At 48.9% G+C, this 9,200-nt stretch overlaps 1 long non-coding RNA gene across 1 annotated transcript; it reads right to left on the bottom strand.

The window, feature by feature from the left end:
• Positions 1 to 384: 384 nt before the first annotated feature.
• On the bottom strand, positions 385 to 3,990 carry LOC139034649 (uncharacterized). The gene is made up of 2 exons (XR_011487139.1): positions 3,875 to 3,990; positions 385 to 1,176 (listed from the first exon to the last, which is right to left on the bottom strand). It is a non-coding gene; the product is annotated as an uncharacterized lncRNA (long non-coding RNA).
• Positions 3,991 to 9,200: the final 5,210 nt, after the last annotated feature.

Raw genomic sequence — 9,200 nt, 5'->3', positions numbered from 1 at the left:
TAAACCATTAAAAATAACACCACAGAATATTGTAGGCATGGAAAAATGCATACAGTTTTGTTATGCAAAAATCTAAGGTTTCTAAATAGGATTTCTCACATGATACTAGTTTTGCAAAAATATGTCCATAAATATGTTTAGACAAAGATCTGGAAGGATATATACCAATAGGTTCATAGAGATCCTTGGGTGGTAGGATTCTAGGGAATTTTTGTTTTCTTCTCTACACTTTCCTATATTTTCAATATTTACTCACAATGAATTTAAATTACTCTTAGAATTTAAAAACATTACAGAAATTATTTAAAGGAAATAAAATCTTGGCTCTTTTTCCATCTCAGCTTTCACACATACACAATGACAACCATCAATCATCTCAAAAGATCAGGAAATAAATGATTTATTAGCTGGAGGCTCTTCATGAAAACTTTGGATGACCAAAACTATTTGATATCAGCACAACTCTGGCACCACTTCATTTAAAAAAAAAAAAGTATTTGGTCCCGCTGAGCAGCATGTGGGATCTTAGTTCCCCAACCTGAGATCAAACCCAATCCATGCCTCCTGCAGTGGAAACTTGGAGTCTGAACAACTGGACCACCAGGGAAGTCCCTATGCAACTTCTAACTGCAGAGACAAATGTGTGAAGGTTTTTGAATGCAGGGCCACTTGTCTGGTGCGTGTCCTTATGATTTCTGAGTGTCAAGTCTTGCAAAGGCATTAAAGATAATCCAGGCTGACCCCCACATCATACAGATGGGGAGGAACTTGCCTCAGGTCTGAGATCTGGTTACATCAAAGTCAGGCTAGTACCTGCCTCCCAACTTCCATCTCTAGGCCTGGGCTGTCAAAACACCATTTCTTTCCAGGCGCCTGTGGAGGATACAGCAGACTGACTGATGCATGCAGACTTCCTTCTGGTATCAATCTTTCCTTTCTTCTCCAGGTATAAATTCTGAGAGCTCAGGTAACTTACTGCTCAGTGGAGGTCCTTGGCTCTGGAATGAGGCTTGCCTGCAGATCTTGAGTTTGGAGCAGGCTTACCAAGGGCTGGGACACCCAGTATAGCTGCTGTCTGCCCGCCATGGCTTTGGGCCATCCTCTCTTCTGAGATGGATGATGGTGGTAAGAAGTTTGTTTCTTCTGAAGTACATTGTTCTTTTGGGCGAATGTGTCCTTTGGGGAGGGGAAGGAGAGGTTGGAAAAATCAAAATATTGATGTCATTTATAACTTTCCCCAAGAACATCCTTACTGCTGGGAATAGCACTGGGTCGTGGGGAGTGGGGAATGAGTGGGGAAGGGCATGCAGAAGAACAAGATGCTGCTCTTGCCTTCAAGATGTTCAGAATCTAAGCAGAAGAGTGGTTATGTGGATGAGGCACAGCAGAATAAAACAGCCTACAAGAATCTGAAAGGGTGCAAACCCAATACCTACTGGGAGACCCAAATGACATTCTGCCTACTTTGGAGGGAGGCGATCTGTGAAGTCTTCTAGGAGAAAGTGACCTTTGATAGACTTTCGGAAAACAGAAAAGATTTCAGCACTTGGAGGCAGAGGAAAGGGCATGAGGTTGAAGGGAGCAAGGGGTGACAGTGGGGCTGTAGTTGCAGGACAGCGTGGTGGGGCGGGACCGGAAACAGGGAAGGGACCCTGATGGGGCTGGAGCTCAGCGCACACGGAAACATCACAAGGGAGCCACGTGTTGGAGAGAAGTCGGGGTCATGTCTCAAATGGTTCGAAGGCCCTGTCTGTAAAGGTGTTTGGACTTATCCTATTTGCAAAAAGAGGCATGGCCTGCAGGATTTTGAGCTGAGCTGAGTTTTAGGAAGATTTTGCTCATGGTGGAGCAACTAAAGTCAGAGGCCATGGTTTTGGAGAGAATATAGGAAGACTACATATGCCCCCCACCCCCTGCTCCTTCCAGGCAATGTGAGCATAGGAACGAAGCCCTTCAGTTCTCTGGGCCTGTTGGCGGATCTTACAATCTGCAGAGAACCTTGTGATTCGGTTGTTTTGGCAGCATTAGCTGGGAGCCAAGAAAAGTAAGGAGTGTCAGTAACAGCCCCTCGGGGGTGACGGAGGGCTGGTGTCCTTCCCACCGCCGTTCACGGGAGATTCTGCTCCCACTCGAAAGCTGTGACCTCAGTCTTGTTCTGAGTCTGAACTGGAAAGCCACATTTTCCAATGAAGGATGCCGCAGGAAATAATAAATCTCTTGAGATTTATGGGCCAGGAAATTCCTTCAGGACCATAAATAGAGAAGAGGTGAGGCAAAGGTGGGCAAGGCAGGGAGCAGCTGCCTGGGATCCTCTGGGCACACACAATGGGCTGGGGATTTGTCCAGAACTCAGGGTGAAGAAGGACTTCGCATACTAAGTTGTTTCAATGGTGTTCAACTCTTTGCGAACCCATGGACCATAGCCCACCAGGCTCCTCTGTCCCTGGGATTCTCCAGGCAGGAATATTGGAGTGGGTTGCCATGCCCTCCAGGGAATCTTCCCGACCTAGGGATTGAACCCATGTCTATTAAGTCTCCTGTGTTGGGCACCACCTGGGAAGCCTGAGAGGGATTTCAAAGCCAATCTAATGTGATGTCTCTTGCTTTTCTGTCATTGAATTCATGGCTCTTACTCTGCAAAATGGTGAGGCTGAACTAAATGACCTGCAGGGTCTTTATCACCGGGTCATTTGATGTTTGTTGTAAAGACCCGTGTTCTTGCTCTGGGCCCTGATCGCACTGTGTGTTTCACTCTCCCCAACTGAAAATGCAATCAACAGAGTCTCACACATCACCCACGTTTGGACTGGGGATTAATGAGAGGACATCTGGAAACTTCCCTTGGAGGGATACATCTGGGCCTGATTACCTTCTTATTTACTGTCTTTTCACTCTGGAGACAGACTCGTAGACTCACCCTAGGGGACAATAACAGAAGCATGCACACCATCCCAACACACCTTCCAAATTACCCCCAGCCCAGCTGCAGGGGGAGATGATGGAGGAATCCACACACACAAACTGGGAACACACACGTGCGCGCGCGCGCGCACACACACACACACACACACACACACGCACCCTTTTTCCCCCTTGCTCTGTGCAGTGTCGGTGGGCCAGTGAATTGCGTTCACTGTCAGAGATGCGAGACCAGGCTTCTCCTTGTCGCTGGTAAAGTCCCGCTGGCCCCCGCCTCCTACTCCAAGCTGCCTACTGGTTTCCACCAGTAGATGGCGCCCGGAGCTCTCAGACCACAGGGCCACACATCCTAGGCCTGAACTCCTGGCCTCCCCCACCCTCAGCCTTGGAAAGGAATAATTCGGGAGTCATCAGCGGGAGGGCTGCCAAGGACTTCAATTTACTATTTGGAACTTGGATAAGTTTCCCCAGATGGGGCATTGAAGGGGAAAGAGGAAAAGGGGAGGGGGAGGCAGCGTCTCCTAGGGGCCATCTCTGGTCCATCTCTGGCAGCCAGACGGTCCCTCCTGCAAGACCCCACCCAAAGGGGTGTCTGAAGCCAGGGCCGGTCACACCCTGGAAGGGAAATGCTTTCACTGGTGTGAAAACCAAGAGAACAAAAGGATTCACAGACCAAAAATGAAGCCAACGAGAGCTTCGAAATCATGGGCATTCTTCCCACTCCCAGTCTCTGACTCATCCCTGAACCCCAGTTTCAACCTCACCTACTGCTTAAGGCTGTCACTGAACCATGCGCCTGGGGTCAGAATTAATCACCAGCTGCCTCCCTGGGGCTCCGGCACTTCAGCCTTGCGGCATGGATCATCCCTCTCCCAGGGTGAGAGCTCCTTGCATAAGTATGTTTCGCCCCCGTTTGACTGTGGTTACCCTGGGCCAGGGGCCAGACCCCACTTACCCCAGAATCCCCATGAGCCCAGAACAGCGCTGGCTCACAAGTCCTGGAGAGTCAGAGAAGAGTGAAGAAAATTGTCTCTAGAGCCTGGAGAAAATCCTACCAGCTGGAATGGTGAAGTTGAAGGAAAGAATCCCTCTTAGGTGGGGTCACAGGACTCCTAATGTAGATGTAGGTGAAACACACACACACACACACACACACACACACACACACACACACCCCTCCTGGAGCAGTGGAGGAGGAGGGAATGCAAAAAATGTGGTGGTGCCAGCCACAGAGAGGTCTGGAAATGCCTTCTTAATTGAACCTTTCTGGGAGCAGGCTGGCTGGAGGAGGGTAAGGAGCTGAGAGGAGCTGGCAAGGAAGGGCCCGGGGGGCTCTGATCCCCCTCCTTTTGGAAGCATGAGTGTGTGCTTTCATGTCGGACTCTTTGCACCCCTATGCAACTGCAGCCCACCAGCTCCTCTGTCCGTGGACTTTTTCTAGGCAAGAATACTGGAGTGGATTGCCATTTCCTCCTCCAGGGGATCTTCCCTACCCAGGAGTCAAACTTGGGTCTCCCATGTCTCCTGCATTGGCACACAGGTTCTTTACCACTAGCGCCACCCGGGAAGTCCTTTGGGAGCATAAAGACGGTAAAGGCAGAGCCTCTGGTTTCTTCCTAGGAAGTACCACATGGCAAGCCGCCTGTCGTGAGAGATTTGCTCTTTCATGGATCCTTTTAATTTGTAGGAAAGTCTTTGATGTTAGGAGCCCAAGTCCATTTTCCTGCAGCTGTCGCCCACTGGAGCCCCAGGACTGATTTACTTGCCTGGATGGGTGATTCATGTGGTAGAGACGAGGTGTAGGGGCCTCTGCAGAGTTCTTACTAAGTGCTAGACATCCTGCATACGTTTATGTCCTGATCAGGAAAACCCCAAGAGTACTGCTGTTATAGGTGTTATCGTCTTCCTATTGTGGATGGGGAAGACAGCTCCGAGAGGCGTGTAGCTTGCCCAGGACACACATCTGTGTCCGCTTTCATCTTGCCTGGCTTCCGGTTTCCCTTCACACAGCTGGAGATGGGGTCCTGGCTCCACACGCCCTCTAGTTCCCAGTTACCAGGCTGCATGTTGATGTCTTCAACCTTCCCTCCTGGCACATGTATCCCAGTCCATCCAGGCAGCTTCTGGGATGTCTTCTGCTGGGTCTGCATTCCTCACAGCCGGGTCCCCAGACAAGGGCATAAGCATTCTTGTTTTTGACTTGAAAAGCTTTACATGCCAGCCCACAACTGAGGAGCTTCTGCTTTTGCTGGAAGAAATAACATGAGCCTTGAACACTGGCCTTGGCTCTCAGGAGGGTGCTGGGTAGCAAGAGGTGCCCAGAATGAGGTTCAGGGTCATCACAACCATCAGCCACGCTGGCTGAGACAGTGCCTGTTCCCTCCCTCCAGGCCTTTGAGCCACTGACCCTGCCACTTGGGATATAGGTAGTATTAGGTTTTTAATTTAGTGTGATTTATCTTTTTGTAAATAATACATCCTCATGGTTTAAAATCAAAAGGTACAAAAGGTAGGAAGTGGAAATTCTTGCTCCTATCCTTTATTCCCACCATCTGTTACCTCTCCTCTAGTAACTAATGTTACCAGCTATATCCATTACATTTATAATACAAGTAAATACATATATGTATATTCATATTCATTTTTCCTTTAAAAAAAACAAAAAACAACATCAAGAGTGGCTCAGATAGTTAACAGTCTGCCTGCAATGCAGGCGACCTGGGTTTGATCCCTGGGTTGGGAAGCTCCCCTGGAGAAGGAAATGGCAATATACCCACTCCAGTATTCTTGCTCTCCATAGGAAACCCCATGGAGAGAGAAGCCTGGCGGGCTACAGTCCAAGGGGTCACAAAGACTCAGACATGGCTGAGTGAATAGCACTTTCACTTTCAGGATACTATATCCTCTCTTCCACACCTGTCCTTTTCCCTGAACATTTATATTTTCCAGTTGAAGGACTGGGGTTTAAATCCACCCTCTTCTGCTCCATGACACCAGTAGTCAGTCCTGGAACCCTTGTCTTGCACACCTAAAATGGAGCACAGATGAAAGCGTCAGTCAACACTTATTAAACAAATTAGTGCCATGTAGATGTTAAGAGATTTCTGCTGCAGATGCACTCTTGTTTATACTTTCCATGTACATTTTCCAAGAATTCAAAAGACTTCGCACTGATCTTTGGGGGATGTGACCCCTACTTTATAAGGAAAACCATCTAGGGATTGAAATGATTTATTCAAACCAAGTTGCTGCTCCATTTCAGCTAGTCCGATTTAGTGCTTTGGAGGTCTTATAGTTGAGCTCCAGAGAAGGGAGAGACTTGGCAGAGTTTTCTCAATAATAACTTCAATATACACAGACAGGCAAGGATGCAGTCAGTCTGTCAGTATGATGCAGTCATGGGACTCTACTTCCTGCTTCCACCTTGAGCTGAAGACAGAGCATGCACCTTAGCATTTCTTTTAACCTTTCTTCTAGCTTCCCTGGCTGCAAAGCAGTGATAATTTGACCTGCTGTTAGGATTTTAAGTGCTCCAAGGTATTAAGTCACTAGCATGAAACAGCACAAAAATATATTTTTAAAAAACCCAACTAACGAGCAAAGTGCTAACAATGACACTCTGTCTTTGCTTAAGTCTATTCTAAGAAATGGAAAAGCTGGCCTCTGGGGGGCTGTCTGCCGAGCCTGGGAGTCTAGGAACCTTTCCATGATATATGTGCAATAACTTCGTTAGACTTGAGAAAAGATCTAAAACAGACATAGTTTTAGAGCATTCATGATAAATGGTTCTTCACAAATTGAAGCTGATTATTTCTCTCCCTTGCCTTCCCAGAGAGGTGGTCCTGGCTTTTAAACAAGGTTCATTCCTGGAAATGCCATCTTAAAAGCAAACCCCACTTTAATTGTAAGATTAAAGTCCTCTCTCTTCATGAGAGAACTGAATGGAAGAAGGTGAAAGGAAGAAAGAAGAGGCATTCTTAGGCCATGTCTAACAAAGATGGCCACAATCGAAGCCTGCTTCAAATGATGCTCCATGAGGAGGATGCAGTTTATTGTCACAAGCAGGCGGTGTAGTTACTGAGTTTACATGAATGGCTGCTGAAATAAAAAAGGAATAATGATTGAGGCCATAGTGAAGAGTTGGAGCCCCCCCCCCCCCCCCCCCCCCCGCCCGGGAGATTTAGAAAGTGGGTCCCTAAAGAAGCTTGCTCCCAAATTTTCACCTTCCTTCACATCTTGGTCGAGTGTAAGTGACAACGTTTCCATCACTGGAAAGTGGCCTTGCAGAGGTCCAAGGTGGAAAGACAGGCCTGTAGGTCTCCTGATGTGGAGGAAATCACATCCACCACATGAAGCAGAGCCTGGAGACCAGCCACAGACTGGTGCCTCCTCTCCAAGCCTTCAGCAGCATCTGAGACCAGAAAACCAGATAGTAGCTAGTTAAGCAGTTAGCTGCAGAGCCAAGTCCGTCTCTGCTGGCTATACATTCTCTGTATACTATTTTAAATACCAAATTTAAACATGTAAGGGTTTTATTTTTGAGCTGATGCATGGCTCTGGCTACCAGCAGCACAAATCTGGGGAGAAAGCAGTGAACTCCCTCCCTGGAATAGACGACATATCCAAATATGGGCTGGGGATCTCCCCTCTCCTTCCCTGGGTGGAGTGGAAGACCAGGACAAAGCCACTAGCGCCTGCAGGGAAGCAGCGGGCACCGAGGGAGGTGCGTCTGAAGCTGGGCTTAGGTCTTCCCGGAGCTGGCCAAGTTCTCCCTAGGGAAAATATCAGAGAAGCCTGGCTCAGAGGAAGTTGCCTGGCATCATCTTCCAGAGAGATACCATATCAGGCAGATACTATCTATCTCCACCAGCTTGGCAGGAGTCTGGTCTTGTGTGGAGAGGTAGGGCATTCTCTGGGATCAGGTGAGCACTCACAGAGCACCTGTTCTCTCTGCAGGCAGAGGAAATCAGTGTAGGAAAGAGAACTGTGCAACCAATCACAGCTTCTCCCAACACGGATGGGCTGTACGTCCAATGTCCACACTTCCTCCTCCCTGGGCACACAGAGCCCAGTTTTATGTGAATTGGCCATGGGACAGCTTTCTCAGCCATCCCTGCTGGAGTGGCCCAGGAAACGCAAGTGTGAGTCATTAAATGGGCCTTCAAGGGGACTGACCAAGTGAGGAGGGACCCCAGAAACCTTTGGGCTCCCCTTCTTCTTCTCTGGATGCAGAGGTGAGGGCTAGAACTTAAGTGGTCATCTTGGTCCATAAGGCCCATGAGGGGGTCATGCTGTAGGAATGGCTAAGGAAAAATCTGGAAGGTTCCCCATGAGTTTGTGGACTGCAGCTATCTGCGGATGCCTTTTTGACCAGGAAATAAGCCCCCAACTTCACAAAGTCAGATCTGTGATTGTGGGCTCTGTTACTAGCCCTACAAAATCCCTACCAGGTATAGGCTGACTCAGAAAATAATGAGCAGTAGTAGCTGGAGATATGCAAGCATCTGCTGTGGGGTTAGGGAGTGAGGGGGATGGCGGAGGGTGGATGAGTAAGAGCTGAGTGTGAATAGAAAGTATTTTGTACTCGACGACCCTTGCCACTGTGCCTATACCATAGGAGCCCCACGGGGTGTTCAACCCAGACTGTTGTGGCTATTAGTTCAACGGCTTTATTCTGAGCCTTAAAGCAACAGGCTACAAAGAGAGAGAAATTCCGCACAACCTACGGGCCAGTTTGAACTGCCTGCTTCTGAAACCCGAGGCTTTGCAGTAGAAGCCTGGGAAGCTGGGGTGCAGGTGGCTCCCGGGAAAACCGCCGTTTCAGCGCCACTGTCCATTGGGCCTATAGGGGGCGCTAAGGAACTGCGGGATTCCTGTCCCCTCCTCTCTGGCTGAGTCTGCAGCCACCCTTACCCTAGGCCAAGTAAAGGGGGGAAATGGGGCTGGGGCTGGGGCTGGGACGGACGAAATCCTCACCTTTTACCCCATTCTTCTTAAAGATCTAACAATGCCAGGCATCTGGTTTTACAGTTCAGAAGAAAATCCCCACCCCCACCACGCTCTGCACTGAGAGCTCAACCCTTCTGTCCCTGAATCTGGGGCTGGGGAGGGGCCTTGGAGACCAGCCAGAAGTCCTCACCACGCGTTTAGCAAATGAGGAAACTGCCGCAGGAGAAGGGAAGCTATGGGTCCAAAGCCACACGGGGCAGGGCGTTAGTGGCAGTGCAGGGACATGAATGCAGGCCTTCCAATTTCCAGTCTGGAGTTCTTTCCACCACACC

The sequence above is a fragment of the Odocoileus virginianus genome, chromosome 4 (assembly GCF_023699985.2).
Source record: "Odocoileus virginianus isolate 20LAN1187 ecotype Illinois chromosome 4, Ovbor_1.2, whole genome shotgun sequence".
Lineage (NCBI taxonomy): Eukaryota > Metazoa > Chordata > Mammalia > Artiodactyla > Cervidae > Odocoileus > Odocoileus virginianus.
Note: the sequence above shows the minus strand (reverse complement) of the source record. Positions and strands in the feature narration are given on the sequence as shown.